Below are 17,442 nucleotides of genomic sequence, written 5' to 3' on the forward strand. Positions count from 1 at the left end.
CAGACATTAGGCTGTCATTGTTGTGCTATTAGCTAGCTGATAGCTAACGACTTTCCTAGCAAAGCTAGATAACTAAAAAGCTTCTCCCCTGTATCTTTAGTGATATCAGTCATTCTTTAGTATCGCTTATGCAATAGGGGCACATCGCCCATCCAAAACCGATCATCTCCATAAGGGATATGTGTAGAATTTCCTTTGCTGCATAATGTACATTGCATTTATTCTGGCGTTAGGTAAATGTATCTTGAAGGAGAATATCACTTAAATAATAGTCCAACAAGGATATTCATTTAGAATTGAAAATAATTCACCCTGAATTACCATGATAGATATAATGAATGTAATAAAAGTATAATGAATGTAAAAGTATAATGAATTAATGAAGGGGAAAAATGAATTAATGAATTAATGAAGGGGAAAAAACTCAACCCAGACTTTAAGTTTAGGGTCTGGTTCACAAAGTATGAAGTTAAATTTGTTTCCTAATTATTCAATGGAGAAAAAAAAACTAACCTCAGTTAAGTAAAATAAAATTGTAATCAAAACTTTTGGAATTGTAATGATTCCTCTAAAAATAAGTTTTGTTTAAAATACTATTTTTAATTAAATAACTCATTTTATACCAAGCAAACATTTATTTGCACACATCAAAAATCTTTTGTTGTGATTTTAGGCCCTGCTCAAGAAGTCATGTGAGAATCACAAGCAAAACTTTGAGTCACAAACAAAATCTTAGAATAGCAAGAAAAGATCTCTGACAAGCGCAAATAAATTTGTTTTGCAAAAAAAGTTAACTTCATGAGTCAAAAATGTGTGTTTTAAATTTTTTTTTTTAAGTTTCTTTTAAGCAAAACTCAGTAGGTCTTTCTCATGGTGGCAAGTATTAACAATTCAATTTTTGCTTTTGTTTTCTTCGTTTTTCTGCAGTTCCACATTAGTTTGATGCAGCTCTGCTTTCCTGAATGGAACGTCTTCATCTTCACTGCAAGTGCAGCAAACAGGCAGCTCTTTTTATAGATTACTGTACACTAAGAGGTTGCATTGTGCCCTTGTTTATATTTTTAATAGTGTAATTCTGTAAAGACAAAATATGTCTGGTCCAGCTCTGATTTACATATCTTGCTAAATTGTGGGTTTGAATATTGCAATACTTTTCTATAACAAAATAGACCTGCAGAAAGAAATTACTAATAAAATATCTTACATAGGCATAGTGTTATGCTCTATATGGAGGTGTTTGTTAGCTTTGATTGTATATGTCACATTTTTGTAATTTATCATTGTTTATTAAACTCTGAAAACTGTGTGGCTTTGTTAATATTCTATCCTAGAATGCAGTTAGATGTGCCCTTTTTTTGTTCTTGAGCACCTGCCCCTTTAGTGGCCTCTACACGGCCCTGCACCCGATGGCAGAATAATCCAGTGATTGCAGGAATAATCCATGTATAAAGATACTAGAGCTGAAGCCGCAGGTTGAAAACCAAATATAAAACCTTTCGTTAGTTTCTTTGGAAGGAACTAACAAAATACTACTATGACGATGTGTGTGGGAGTTGGGGGGGAGGGGAGAAAGAAAAATATGTTTAGGGGTGAGGGTTAACAGACAGCAGTCCAGTCTGGTCCCAGTGGGACAGACAAGCAAAACCAGCACAGCCCATCAGTCGCCAACATGCCTCTGCACAACCTCCTGCTTTAAAGACACACACACACACACACACACACACACACACACACACACACACACACACACACACACACACACACAGGGAGCTAATGGACAGTTATTAAAGACATGCATCACGCTGCGTCACCTACCGACCACACATAAGCTGGAAAATGTCTGCATGAAGCTGCCCAAACTCCACCTAAGGCCGAACATCACTTTTGATTTATTTATTTTTTATCTCAGCATCCTTGACATTTCTCATGGCGGCCTCTGAATGGCCTTTGTCCCTCCGCAAAGGTCCTGATTGACAGACGCCGTCACCTCTCGCGGAAGAACAATGCGTCGGCGGGAGAAACGAGGAGTTGACCTTTTAGCCCCGACCGCACCCCAACATCATGGAGTCCAAAGTTCCCCAGAGGTGGAGAGACACTTTTCATTTCTCCTCGCAGCTTCAGCAGACCTAATCTGATGATATTTCGCCGCTTCCTGTCAAAGATAGGTTTAGGTGAAGTTCCACTCCAACAAAGTAAAAAATAAAAAAAAAACACACACACACACAATCTCCCACAGTGGACAATTATATTTGCTAAGCTTGACACATTCATCCTCTGATGGCGGACGGTGTTTCCTCACTTTTGTTTAGCATTCCTCCTCACTCGCCTGACTGCGCTTGTCAGCGTACAGTAAACATTTCATGGACCACCGGCGCTGTGATTTACCGCAGCCGGTAACAGACAGGTTCAAGAGCCGGTTGGACGATTTATTGTTTTTGTTGGTTCCTTAAAATAAAGCTGCTAACGCTCAACATCTGTGTGACTCTACCGAACGAGCAGAGGAGCAGACGCGGCGACGTGGGGAATGCCGGGTGTCAAAACACGTCAAAACATCCAGTGGAGCTCCTCAAACCCCGCCCGCGCCGCCGGCGGGCTGTCACTTGTTTTATCCCAACCAGTGAATCAGTCACCGTTTTGTTAGCTTAGCATCTGGAATATTTAATACGACTCTTTCAAACGTCCTCCGTTGATGTCGGATTGTTTTAGCATTTATTTTAACTTTGAAACTAGATGAACATGAAATGTGCAACACCCTTCTAAAGTTTAAAATCTCAAAAAGTATTTGAAACCGAGCGTTTTCTCCCAATTTAGAAAACAGCGTAAGAACTTCAGGACGAGTTTGATCAGTCAGTTCAGAAAAGCGCTGTGTAAAAAAAATGTTCGCAAGTCGAATGAAACCTGTTTACTCTCTCACCTGTGCAGAACCTCTGAAGAAGAGACGAGCGCAACTTCCTTCTTCACAAAATGTAAACGGAAATGGCGTGGCGTCAGATTGTAGCGATTTTAGGACTTCCCTTTTGTCTTCGGTGAAACACCGTGAGTCATTTCTCCTGCTAGCGCTCCATTCGAACGTTTGCTGTGGTTGTATTTACCCATAATGCCCTGCGCCATAGTCCGCTTTCTGCTTTTGGAGCCCTCTCCGGTTCGCTTAGCGTTCCAAATACTGGTTCCACACATCTTTACCAAAGCTTTACTCGAGTTGTGACAATAAGTACATCTGTCTCATTCTAAATCACTGGGTTCAGACCTCCATTTACTGGAAAATATGTAAGTATTATGCTTTCCTGACTCTTAAAAATGACAGGAAACAAATGGTACAAGTACATTATCTTAACATTATGCTGGATGCTTTTGACCACAGACTCTTGGGGCCGTGGGTGGGCCCTCAGGAACTCAAAACACTCCTGATCTAATTCACACGGTTGCATTCCGGTGTTTACGTCTCCGAAAGGTCTCAGACAATCGCTCCTGCTTAAAGAAAACGGACATAAAAGGCGCGTTTCCAGGAGAACGGGCTGCCTTCCTTACAAGGGCGCAGGACTCTCCTGAATTTCTCTCGGCTCGGCTGCAATTCAAGCCTTTTGTTTAATAAACAATTTGTCAGTGATGTATCGAACGCCTGCTCTAATTTGATTGTCCGTGAAATGTGCATGGAGGTGCTGCCTGCTCTCTGTCTGCCCAGACAAAACTGATATTCCACCCTTCCTCTCCGTCTCTCTCTCTCTCTCTCTCTCTCTCTCTCTCTCCAACGTCGCAGGTGCTTGCGGTGCGCTTGCATGTGCATTTTTATAGTGCATGGAGCGATCCTCTAGGGTTTGCAATTACATCTAAATGGCATAATCGGACATGATGGATGATTGTTGCTTCTGCGACATGTCTAGACCTCGTCTCCGCCCGAGCAACAAGATTAGTTGCACGCAGTTGCAAGGGATGAGAGATTTGCTCTGCTTTATTTTCTCCCTTTGTACCAGGACCCGGGCAACGCTTAAAACTATTTTACCAAAGACAAATCGACAGGTTCTCCAAGCAAACAGGCCGTTTTACTGCAGAATAGAAGATGGGAAATTCTCATTTTTCTCATTTTACATCTGAATCCTCTTATTCTGGTGCAGGAACAAACCTAAAATCAAACTACATTGCGCATAAGCAGGATGGGAAAGGCAATATTGGGCTAAAATGACCAGGCACGTGTGCCTTTGCATCATTTTAAAGAATTTTCATCAATAGGTGGCACTGTGGCATCAGAAGTTCACTCAGCAGCACCTGTTAGTGGCTGTGGCAGCCTCCTTGCAAGCAAAAGTCATCACACGCAGGATGGAAGGTAAGCCGAGGGTTGTTCTGCCTCTTAAAGTTCAGCTCACGGCTTACGCGCCACATCAGCCTTGCAAATAAAGGCTTTGGCGACGCCTAAAGGATCAATTTTGGAGTCTGAGGTAAGATGTTAAATGGACACCATAATTGGGAGATTTCAGTCTGACAAGTTCCTTCACAATTCTCGTAATTATCAGAGACAAATTGCTTCTTTCCACGGCCTGAGCTGCTCAAATTGAAACGTGAGCAATGCGAGGCGGGCAATTATCTGTAAAAAAGATTCATCTTTTCTTTTTTCTTTTTGTCTGACAAAGTGTAAGCACTCGGGTCCTGACAGAGCTCGTCCGGGAGGTAAATAGAGAGTCGGGGCTTGCTTTGTCAGACGGATCTCCTAATTACCCCGGACGGTCAGGAAGCAAGAAGTGGAGACAAGAGACTGTCAGAAACAGAAAGGAGATGTCTTCTCAAGGAGGCATCAATCGAATGAGGTCATACAGGAGCTGCTGTCACTCTGGCTGTCACCAGCCATGAAGAGGCATGTTCTGGAAAAGCGGCACTCTTGTGCCTTCTTGCTTCTTGTCAAATGAATCTTTGATTGCTCTTGTTCGCTGTTACCTAACTGAGGCGGAGGCGTCCAACAATCCTGGAAGCTGACCGGGGAAAGACTTTGTTCCTCATCGTCTTTTTTTCTTTGCACTCGGCCGGTTGTTCGGAGGCATCGTGCAGATGTTTACCTAGAAGAGAGAGAGAACAAAAAAACAAGCAACTCAAAAATAGCAAGCGATCCCTTGGAGTCTGGGCTGTCGTCACTGCGGATGATGTGCGTGGAGAAGGGAAGAGAAAGAAGGCAATTCTCCCTCTCCTGATCAGGAGGCCCCACATTGGAGCCCCTTTGTATCCTTCATACAACTTGAAATGAGCTGTAAAGTCAGCCTGGGTACCTGCTTTGAATGCATTCTGTTCACCGCTTTGATCAGACATACAGCTTTCCCAGACACGGCTGATTTACCTGCCATAGGGACCGGAGAGACTCCTGCGAGGCGCTGTGCGGATTGTGAAGACACAGCCTCATATGTTTTAATCTGGGTCTGCATTCCTCAGCCTAAGAAAGTGGAAGTTTTCGCTGCGTAATAACTTTGAGTGAAAATGCTGCAGTTTATGCTATGATGGTATTTGCTAATTCCAGCTGTATAGCTTCCTGTACAAAATCAGTAAAATCTTTGTTGATAAAAGATGTTGATTTACTAAGGAACAAAGCTATCCACTCTTTCTCAGGATGGGTCTGCCTGTCAAAATTACTCCACCAGTGCATTGATGATTCATGCAGGAGGTCACAAGAAACACCTGAAGGTCTCTCTTATCTTATTTAAGGTTGGTTTAAATGATTTGACAGGACAACAAGTCAGTGGGCGAGCTGCAAGGCAAACACCACTGCAAACCAAACAGAATTTGCCTGAACAAATCTCATCCAGATGATCCCCAAAACTTATGGGAAGATACATTAGACTAAATAGGAACTTTTTGTAGATTTACCCCTTGTTAAATGTGTCATATTTAAAAAAATGACTGTCATGCGTGCAGTCAGACATGGTTACAGTCTGACTGTACGCATGCACGCAGTGATGGAAGAAGATCATACAAACTGTTTAAGCTAGCCTGCAGTCCGCCACTGAACAGACGTTCCATTCGAAGACTGTAGCTTTTACCAAAATAAAAGTGAAGGGTGGAGCTTCTTAGTTGTTCAGAATGACTTTGTGTGTTTCTTTTGAGACCCAAAAAATGTCTAAACAGCCAAAGTTGACATTGTTATAAACAAGGAAAAATGTTCTTGCCTTCTTTTAGCCAGCTGGGTGTCAGTGTGCAGCAACTTTTGTGGTACAGGCAGCTGGTTTACTCCTAGAGAAAACTCATTAAATGGACCTTCAACTGTAATTAGTATCTGGTCCATTGCAGTCCACTTACCTAAACCTTCTTTTCCCCTCTGAAATGAGAACCACTGCTGCTTACATATTCCTGGGTTTTTTTTTCCTCCTCTAAATCTTCCCTCAGTTCCTTCTGCAGCCAGACATTAAAATGCAAACTCCCACGCCAATGTGATCACTGAGAACACGGCAGAAACAAACGACTTGGTGAAATAGCCGCTGGCAGAGACATCACTCCTGCCCCAAACGCTGGCAGCTCCCCGTCTTCGGCACTGGAGGAAAGTACTTTCACTCCAACCCCCTCCCCCCAAACCGCCTGGACTCTCCCCGTGACATTCACAGAGATATTTACCTTGTAAAGATCCTGACATTTCACTGTGCTCTCTAATAACATCCTGAAATATGAATAAGAGTGCAGAGAGAGAGTGGAGAGAAAGCCGGCAGAGCTTTTGTTAACAGGTATTGATTGATGCCGAGATGGGGGGTAAGGAAGGAGACGGGCCACGGGGAGCCACTCTTCACTGATTGTCTGTTAACCCTGTCAAAAAAAATAAAAAAATTTAAATTCTGCGCTGGCCGGGAGCTTTGCTGGTGGCCACGCAGTCGTCTGTGACTTCCTTACGAAATCATAAACCCAGTCATTGGTGCAACTCGCATGAAAGACCGATGGGGTTACAAGGCTCAATCGATATTCAGGAGCGGCGGTTGCAACTGTGACTGTGCAACCAGAGGGACTCCTTCCCCATCTGCACGGGCCATTTGAATCTTTAAGGATCACCTGACTGGCTCATTACTGCAGTAAAAACACTATTCCTGATGCAGACATAAGCTGTCCGTATTGACACAGCGAAGCTTTCAGTGCAATTATCTCTCAGGTATGGTGTGCGGATTGATCGTAGACTTCAGTGGTGCAAATCTGTCTTCAAAGCGAACCGAATGGATGTGTTTTAGAGAAGCGTTTATCGGGGGAATGGGTGAAACTTCAGCTCTGGATTGAATATTTTTCTGAAACCCAGAGCAGCAAATTATCTTCGATCATTAGGCTGTGCTCGCGGTACAACGTCTGACTATGGAAAGCTGAGCAGAATGCGGGAAAGGGCCGACTGTGTAAGTCAGGGTTTACTGCAGAACATGGGGGACACAACTGGTGGTCCCTGCTGATGGGTTTCAGAATGATGGATTAGCTCTTAATTACATCCGGTTAGATTAAGGAAGTATATGTGTCTGATCATTTGATTAATGGAGGATTCCTAAGTACTTTGGAAAAGACTGGAATTTCACTTAAGTGTTCTGGAAAGAGATTTTCCAGAAATTCCAGAGGAGAAATGTTTAACGTTGTTCACGATAACTCACTGGATCTCAACAAGTAAAAAAAAAAAAAAGATCTTACCGTTGATTTTAGACATAGTTAGAGCAGCTAACGGGGTCAGCATTGAGAAGGTTGAGGTTGTAGACTCAAGCGACGGTCAAAACTGGTCAACAAAGGATTTAATTTTGTGCATGAATGTATGGAATGGACAGCTACAGCTACTACTGAAAGTCACAGGTTCTGGAAGAAGCTGTCAAATTTGAAACTTTCTGAGCCAGACTTTTGAAGAAGTTCTTCATCATGAGATTAGACTGAGCTAAAATTAGCTTTTATTCCACATATAATACTGATATCTTCACTGTTTATGAGCCTGAAGCTCTCATAAAAAAAAAAATTCTTGAGGAGCAACTCGATCAATACAAGTCAAATAGTTCTCTCATGGTGAGTTATCTTCTTGTGGTAGATGAGAACTCAATAAAACTTGACGATTCATAATTGCTAGGCATCTTAAGCCTTTAGGTCTTAGAATGCCGTCCTGATGGGAAGAGTCAGATATATTATGTTGTAATTTTTTTCTCTTGGTTCAAATAAATAATATTATTTTGATAATGTTTATTGTGTATTTAGCCAAAAACACACATTTACCAAAATGCATATGGGTGGGTGTGATTTTTTTTTTGTTTGTTTTTTTGCCTGCAGAAACACAAAACCAACAAGACAACTTGATTAGAAATCATGTCGACCTGTTGGTTTTGTCCATTTTTATCTTAAAACTTTCAGCAGAATTTCATTTTGGGGTTTTTGGTTTTTGTTTTCGTTAGAGTTTTCCATTTCTTCTTTGTGTGCAGTTTGGCTTCTGGGTGACCTAAGTTGAAAAAAACGCCTGCTCTAACTCTCATCCACGAAATGACCTTCAGGCTGGTTGGATAGAACAGCTGTTGCCCTGAGAGTCCCCCTATCATCAGGAATAAAGACTAAACAGTGTGCCAAAGAGATCTGAACTATTCCTCCTTAAATCTGACTTTGTATTGACCATTGCAAAACAAAACAAGCATTGTGCAGATACAAAATTAACTTAAATGTAGAGATGAAAGTAAAGGAAAAAAGTAGCACCTGGAGTTTTTTTTCTCAACCAAGACACTTTCTTGCCCAACTGTAGGAGCCGTTCTTTTTTTTTTTTTTTTTTCGTGATTGCTGCAATCACCAGAAACCTCAGGGAATTCAAAATGAGTGCATACATTACCGCACTTTATTTAAAACCTCCAGGAACTCACGATGACTGCACACAATAATATATTCTTATTTTAACGACGTGTAATTTGTTGCACACGGTGGCTATGGATAATTCCACCCTTCCACAGCACTAAAAAAACAGTTTAGGGGCAATTAGAACAGATTGTTTTTAATGGAAGATGAATGGCTTTACTGCAGGCTGCCGCTGAATCAATACGTGGCCACAGTCTGCGAACTGCGCTGCATTATTTGCAGAAATTACTCCCCATTGATTGGGTGTTATCAGTCATTTTAATTCAATTTTGAATGACTGTAAGGGAGCACGGATATCTGACAGGAGGGGACGTTTCTTCTGCGTGTGACGGCGTTTCTGCTGCAGAATATTGGAAAAGGAGCGACGAAAGAGCAATTTTGAACTCCTCCCTGGAGCAAAACAGGAAATATGCGAGCTTCCGGTTGTGTTTCATTCACCGTAATGCAAACAACCGAGGGGCTTGTCAGGCTGGGTTTGCTGAGAAGTAAAAACTCTCTGGGATAACAGGTGGTTGAGCTCAGCTGGTTTTTTATCTGTCAAAAGTTTTAGGAACTGTGAGAGTGGGATGATCGGGTATAAGGGTCAAGCAGTCAAGTCAAACGCTGTGCTAATGAGCTTGAATTATGCCATTAACCACCCACATGCTGTTGACTTTCAAGCTCTTGTTGCTCTTATTGATTTTTTTTTGGCTCGGACAAGCTGCTCCTCTTCTGCCCACTCAACAACCCTCCACACTTGTCTTTTTCTTGATCCCTTCCCTATCTTCCGACATTCCCTCTGACCTTTTCTCCCAGTCGCATCATTTCCTTAACCGTGACACATCCATGATTTCTCGAGATCCGCCTCGCTCTTAAGCTCGAGAGGATATCAGATTACGAAAAAAAAAGGAGAGAGAAAGAATAAAAAAAGGGGGGGAAAAAGTGTCTATTCAGGGTTTGCTTCTGCAGCAGGATCACCTGGAGGGCAGCTGGTCTTACTGCTGCACTGATGAAGTAATCAAGCGGGGCACTGAGTCTTCCACCGGAGTCTCTGCAAGAATTTAAACTCTGATCTCTCTGAAGAAGCGGGTGGGGGGGTGGACTTCCTGTTCTTCACGGTTCAATTTGCAGGATCAGAAAAAGGCAGCAAAGAGCACAATGATCCTTTAAACCGAACCTGGGATGCTCCGGAGGCTGAAAAGACGGAGTTGAATTGGTCGCCAGTTCAACGGTAAACCCTGGAAAAGCCACACACGCACAAGCAGAGCATGTAAAGTTTTTCTTTTGCGGCCCCTTTTGTGGTTTACTTAAATCAATCTGGGTTACCTCAGTTTTCTTGGGGCAAAACCTGCCTCCCTGCATCACTATGTCCAGTTTGCCTAATTGTCCCTTCCACCCTGCAGGAGATGTAATGTCCAATACCAAGCACAAACTGACTGACGAACTGAAATACCGATACAGACACTAATAGAGAAATTTCTACTTGGCCTGATTGCTGCCATTTTAACTGAGAGACCACGGTTAATCCATATCAGGTGGAAGATCTCTGATTAATTCCTGAGTTCTGGAGTTCATCAAGGCTGTGTGTTCAGTCCATTGCCTTTCTTCACCGTTAAGACAGAAAAAGTATATGAGCAAAACATTAGATTTCTTTCACAATACTCCTGGTATCTATAAGGGTTAAGGACCATAGCTACCAGGGAATAAAATAGGCAAATATTCTAAAAACATTTATGACTCCCTATTTTAACAGTTCAGACACCAAATTTACCTAAACCTCCCTAATTCAGACCTCTACAAGACACCTTTCCTACCAACAGCCGTCGCCATCTTCAATAACTCTTTGAAGAATCTGAATTAATGAATTACAACATTTAATTCTCCTTTGGGATTAGTAAAGTATTTTTGAATTTGAATTAATACGCACAATGGAAGCCTTCTTACGGTAGCACTTCCGCAAATGCTAATATCTACAGTCTTCCTTATTTCTGGTCCTTAGGTTACAGGCTGGATTGACTAATACAACATTTATGTATCAAAAATCCAATTTTTAATTGGCTCTATGCAATATTTCAATTATCTGTGAGATTATAAATTCTGGGTTTGCATCACCTGTAAGCCATCATCATCAAAATGAGCAGAAATGAAGATTTGCTGAAGACGTGCGTGCGATGAATCTACACAATGTGCGAGTTGGATATTTTATTAAATCTTCTTGATGTCTGTGTGTGTGTGTGTGTGTGTGCGTGTGTGTGTGTGTGTGTGTGCGCGTGTGGCCTGATTTACAGGCCACTGGTGTGTTTAATGGAGCTGATAAAGCAATGATCGCTCATCCGATCCTTTTCTTTTTCCCCTCCCTGTACTCTTTCCGATACGGCCAGCCATCTCTCCACGCTCGTCGCCGTCGACGTGACGCAACAAGATGGCCACAAACACACACACCCCAACGTCTCTCCACGCACGCCCAAATCCTGCGTTATGGGGGATAATCCAATGACAGCCAATTTTGCTGGAAGGATAGTTTTTTTATTTTTTATTTTATTCTTTATTTATCCATCACTTCTGCTTTTACAAGGCAATTTGTCGGCTGGCCAGCTGGAGGAGGGTAGCATTAACCCAGACTTCCATTACCACGACTCCCTCCCTCCTCTCATCGCCTTACCTACTCATCCTTTTAAGATTAAGCCACCTCACCCCCCCAAAGAGTGTCCACTGTAATCATGAAAGTGTCACATTTCAGCTGAGAGAGAAGAAAACCGTGGCTTTAGGGGTTATTCCAAAAATCCACCACTGTTAGTTCTCTTCAGCTTTTTTCTTTTCTTTCCTTTCCCTCCACTTAATGCTCCGTTTTCTTTCTTCTTCTCTATTTGCATTCCTCCTCTTTCCTCCGCTTTGTCTTTCCTCTCCTCTACTCTCCTCTCCAGCCTTGTTAAGCCTCTGCCTCCTCTCTCTGTGACAGTGGTTCAATAAGCAGCGCCTCCAGAGCGCTCCTGCTCAGTCAGTGGCCAATTACCCAGTCACACCGGCCTGTCCTCTGGGACGGACAGGATTAGGAGGATCTGTCGTCCGACCGGCAACCGGCCGCACGCTCACACATATCCAGAGCAAGTGGACACCTGTCACTTAGACGCGAGGTCAGACAAGTTGTAGGCTCTTTTTGCATTAAAAAAAAAAAAAAAAGTGGCTCAGGCGCCACCATCTTTTACTCCAATGGGCAATTTGACAGGCCAGTGAAGGGAAGCACAAGAGAGAGGAGGGTTGGCTGTATCAAATGCATGAAAGCAGAGAGCATGCTCCAGTGGAGCAGGTGGTCAGCAAAGCGATGCTGATGGATGAGACCTCACCTGCTGTGGGTTTTGGCGTCGGGTACGTTGGATTTGCAACGCAGCAGCAAAATCAGCAATGGGAGCCTAATGTCGCCTAATGTTGATTTCAAACATTTTATTTAGCCATTTCTTTTTCAGATCATCAATCAAACTTTGTTCAATATTCATAAACATCTTAGTAAATTGTCTGTTTAGTGGAATCTAACACTGGACTTTGACTAGGCCACCCATGAAAGTGTCTTTTTTTTTTTCTTCTTTTTTACTGTTCAGAAATGGACTTTCTGGTGTGATCTTTGGGTCGTTGTCTCGTTCCGCAGCTCAAGCGCGATTCAGTTTAAGGTCACAAACAGATGTAGGATTTTCTGTATTCGTGTTTCCATCAATAATGGCAGGTCGTCATAGTGATGAAGCAACCACTTAAAAGCCTTACATGCTTATTTTTTGATCTGTGTGAAGAAAATTGGAGCACCCAGAGAAAACTCACTGGAAAGAGTCATTGTTCCAGCTACAGCTAAAGGATTGTTAAAATTAAAATACCAATACATTTTCATACCTTTAAAGAAAATCATTTTCCATACTGTACTGTTATTTTCAGGGTCAAGACCTCAAATGCCGTTTTATCTCGTTTCTTTGAAGGACAATTCTTTGAATAATAGTCTTTCCTTTTCTCAGCTCAATATCTACATTTTTTTTTTTAGCATGAGGCTATTCTTCACCACTGATACAATCTCAATTCTTTCTCCATATGAACAACAGCGTTGCCCTGGGCGAACGCATTACTCATCCGCCTAAACCTTCCCAGGAACAACACCAGCGTGATTATTTTTGCCGTTTTGTTTCCAGCGAGCGCCGCCAGCCTGGATGCGCCTGAACTTCCTCAGCCCACACAGATTCACCACAGGGAGAGCATATGGTTAAAAAAAAACACTGAACTTCATTTTGAATTCTCCCCAAGACCTCAAAGTTTCCAAAGATACCAAACATGTCAGGCTGAATTACAATGACATGAGCGTACGAAGCTCCCCGAGGCCGGGAGAGCCGTACGTATGTGTGAACGGAGGTCGAATGTTTTGTAAACCTGGTGGAAACGCAGCACATGTTTTTCTAAGTCGGAGGGGAAACTGAAGAGCATTTTCACACCAGAAAGTAAAAACATGTTAAGCATATCCAGATGTTGTGAAGACCGATGGCTGCTGGGAGCTTGGGGACCTCTTTTTTTTTTGCCTCTCAGAGGTCGAGTTTGTTTGCAAAACCACAAAGAAATAAGAACCCATTGGTCAGTTCTGATAGTTTTGGGTATAAATTAATAAATATTTTAACGAGGACGCTTAAAAAAGACTTTTGTTCAAATAGATGATTTGTTATAGCGATATGCAGAAATCAAAACCTCTGATTACTGTCTCAAAAGACAAAGAATGTAAATTTGACCACTGCCACATGTCAATCATTTACTCTTCTTCCATTTAACTACACACTACTTAGTGTTCACCTGAAACTGTTTGCAACAGAATGTAAAAAGGTTTAAAAGGGCAGTATTGTTTTTTTCATGACAGATATTGGTATTTCATAGCACAATCAAGTAACTCTGTTAACTTCAGTTGTTATAAAAATGCTACTTATATTAAATATGACTTAAAAGAAATTTGACTTTGATATTTAACGCCTTGAATTTGGGCATCTGTCTCTTTAAAAGCTCCTGAAACTCCGCCTTCAGGAAGTCATCACAACGTTGCTCGTCTGTGAACCCTTTAATGACGTTTTAACCAGAGTTGCACTGAAAAGTAGCTCCTATAATGAACTCAGCAGGTCCACCAGGTGTTCGCTAATTGCTGCTGGCTAGTCTGAAGGAGCTGAATGGGAGAGGGTGACGCGCCCACAACTTGGAAGCTTGGAAACTGCGTTTTGCACATCTGAATGGTTGCCATGGAGATTAAAGGATTTCTCAAACATGCAAGAATCAAAGCAACACTCCATGTATGTTTTTGATGAGTGAATAACATTATAAAATGATGCAAACCTTAAGAGTCACTTTTACGTCATAGTAATATCCAATTTCTACTCGTTTCACAAAAAAAAAAACTTCTCCACAAATGTCTCAACTGGAGCTTCATAAATTTCTTTTTTCAAATTTCTTTTGAAACCAATACACGAAAAAAAAACAACAACAATAAATTGCACCAGTCTCAGATTTGAACAATAGCTGAGAGAGAGAAGTTAGACAGCATGATGGGATCAATATGAGCTATTTCTATTGTTAAGGGAGCTGAAGTCTGCTATTACCGCTTCCCGCTTCTCACTCCTTCGAAGAGCAAAACTGTCACAACAGACATAACTGACATCATTTTATTGCTCATAGAAATAATTTTTAAAAAAAGTACAACTCCTTACATCAACGAATGGGAACCAAATAGTGTCAAAATTACTATCATTCCCTTACTCTCCTCCTGAAAAGCTCCTTTTGATGCGAATTGAATTAAAGAGGCGTCTCCGAGTAATTAAGGGAATTATCCCTCGACCGAATTGTAGGCTTGGTTGAGGGGCCACGTTGTACGGATTGCACACTAATTTCAGAGGAGAAGCAGGGCAGAAATAGCTTTTCCTTTTATCTGCAACCTTGGGGTAGTCTTCCAGAAGCAGAGGGTAAGCTTGGACTTAACCCAGCGATTGACCCGTGAGGCCAGCAGTGGTGCCGAGAAGTTATTTTCATGCAGCGGCTGCGTCTTCATCCATATTTATATAACTGCTTTGGGAAAATGTAGTTGTGATTTGAGAAGGTGAGAAAAAGAAGATAGAGATTAGAAAAAGGTGTAATTATTGGCAATTTGGCTTTGTTGGTTAGTTTTAGAAAGTAAAAACCTTTCATTCAAGTGAAGTTTTCTGCAAACGCTGTGCTTTGGATTATTTGAATTGAGTTTCTCTGGGGTAGTTATGAGCAGTCAATATCTTGACGATATCAGGAATAATTTAAATATTTATGGCAGGATTTGTCTTCCACACACAGGGACATATTTGAAGCATTTTCCCCCCAGTTGATTTAGGTTATTATGGCTTTTCAGTTTCTCAAAAATTTTAAATATTGCATATCACAGAGCAGAAGACTGTTCAGAATGGTGTACCTGAGCTTACTTGTGGAAAATTGAGTGGAAAGAAAGAATGTTAGCAAAAATGTGCACCAGCAATAATCTCGGCCGATTCAAGAAGTTGGAGGATGAATTCCAACAGCTTGACGATGAAGTCAGTTACTTGTTCTTCCAGAGTTGCTAATGATTAAGCTACTGAATATGAGACACAGGAAGTTTCTTTAGATGTGCTAGTACTAAGATGTCAGGCTTTTTGCAGAACATCCTCTTTTTTAGATAATTCTCTGAGAAACTGAATTTGTGGTTTTAAAGAGCTGTAAGCCATACTCATGAAATAAAGAAAATGCTTAAAATATTTTTTTTTAAATCGACAGGATATGATGAATTTTACTTTTACTGAAAAAATAAGCATATTAAAGCCAACTTATTAAAATGAATTTGTGTGAAAGGTGTTAAAAGTTTGAAAACCATTGATTATCTTCTGATTCACAATTATGGCCTGTAACTGTTTTTATAAAGAAAATATGTAGAATTTTGTGGTTGTGACATGGTAAAATATGGTCGCTTTTTTTTTTAACCAATAGGCGTAATTTTGCACCAACCTGCTGATTTTCGGCCTGTTTCAGGAAAGTGATGCGACCTGAAAAGACAGCTCATGTTGACACGACTTACAAAAATCACCAAACATCGTCTCGTATGTCAAAAACAAACGTGAACGTGAAGTCGGTGTGCATACATTTGGGCTCCTGCTGCACAAAAAGGGCCGTTTCAGTTCCACGCTTTGTGCTCCGAACGATCCCGTCTCCAGAGTCAGGGAAATGCCGCGTGTAAATGACCTCGTCAAAAGCGTGGCACCAATCAAAACGGCGCGGTATCCATGGCAACTCCGCTCCCAAATAAAACGGCCGAGGCAGCCAGCTCGCGGCGTGGCGGCTGCCGGGTGGCACACGGTCATTACCTGTGCCCCCGTCCCTTTGTGTTGAGAGCAATCACAGCCTATTCACAGCCCTCAGAGACGGCGCGCCTTTTCTCTCTGGAAAAATGATCGAATCTCAATTTTAAAAAAGTAAAACAAAAAAATTAAAGAAAGAAAGTAGCAGCATGCTGCTTCCACTGCGACAAGCCCAGGCCACTTTCTTCCCCTTGACATCGATCGTGGCCGCTTTCGCCACCTCGCTATTGAATCAGTGCCCGGGCAGGTCGGGGGGAATGGCAACTTGTGTCGCAGAGTCACGCCTGTGAAGAGATCACAATCTGGACCCCAAACTAAGAGGAGATTTAAATTGGGGGCAGACGGGTTATAAAGAACTCGTATCTCTCTGATCCCACAGTGTGTTAGTCAGAAGAAGTCATTTCTCAACTCTCTGATTCTCCGTCTCCTGAAAATCTGAATCGCGGCGGTGGCTTCGATTGAACTCCAGTCGACGTTTAAACTCATTCTCAGTCTGCCTCCCTCGCTCTCCCCTCCCTCGCCGAGGTGATGGGAACGGCGTGTGGGTTACCCTCCGACCCAGTTCCGCATGCAAATCAAAGCTGGATCAAAACCGGGGGTTGTCTGATGAACTAATTATGCAGTAATTGTTCTGGTCTAGACTGAAGATCCATTGTGCGAGATGACTCTTTGTGTCTTCTTTGTGCTGATTTGGAATGATAATTAGTTTTTGTTTGATTGGCAGGAGGGTAATTTTGATCTCTCTCTTTTTTTTCCCTGTCCGAACCTCCCATTGAAAAATGCAGCTCAATCCGTCTCGTACTGTAAGCTAGAAACCTTTAAACAGGTTATACGGGGTTAAGTGACAAGGCCAGAGTGTTATGCATTCGCAATTAGTGCATTTGCATAACTTAATTGGTGGCGTTTGGCGATAGATTGTCATTAGTTCTCTCATCACTGCTGGCACATCCAGGGAAGGGCAGAATGTGCAGACACCTGCACCCAAAGCGGGGTTTTGTGCGCGTCCAGACAAAACATTATTCTCTGTCACAACCTTTTTGGGACTCCCACAGCTTTTCCACTTATGAAGCGGCAACATCCCCTTAGAAGACCAGTCAAAACAAACCGTCGAGCCCGCTCGAAAGGTAACGTCACCCTATAACCAGCCTTTGTTATTACAGTACAGCCTTTTTTGACTTTCTTGACTTTTTGATCTTTGACCTATAGGCTGAAACCAATTAAAGGACCTCCAGGCTGTTTGTTAGCAACGGGGAAGCCATTTAAGAACATATTTGCAAAGTATCATTACTCTTTACAC

The 17,442-nt window shown here is 42.1% G+C and overlaps 1 long non-coding RNA gene across 1 annotated transcript; it reads right to left on the reverse strand.

Moving 5' to 3' along the window:
• Nucleotides 1-1,896: 1,896 nt before the first annotated feature.
• LOC103475679 (uncharacterized) lies at nt 1,897-16,057 on the reverse strand. Its single transcript, XR_001777321.1, has 4 exons — nt 15,930-16,057; nt 15,796-15,833; nt 4,927-5,045; nt 1,897-2,152 (listed from the first exon to the last, which is right to left on the reverse strand). It is a non-coding gene; the product is annotated as an uncharacterized LOC103475679 (long non-coding RNA).
• Nucleotides 16,058-17,442: the final 1,385 nt, after the last annotated feature.

The sequence above is a fragment of the Poecilia reticulata genome, linkage group LG2 (genome assembly GCF_000633615.1).
Source record: "Poecilia reticulata strain Guanapo linkage group LG2, Guppy_female_1.0+MT, whole genome shotgun sequence".
Classification (NCBI taxonomy): domain Eukaryota; kingdom Metazoa; phylum Chordata; class Actinopteri; order Cyprinodontiformes; family Poeciliidae; genus Poecilia; species Poecilia reticulata.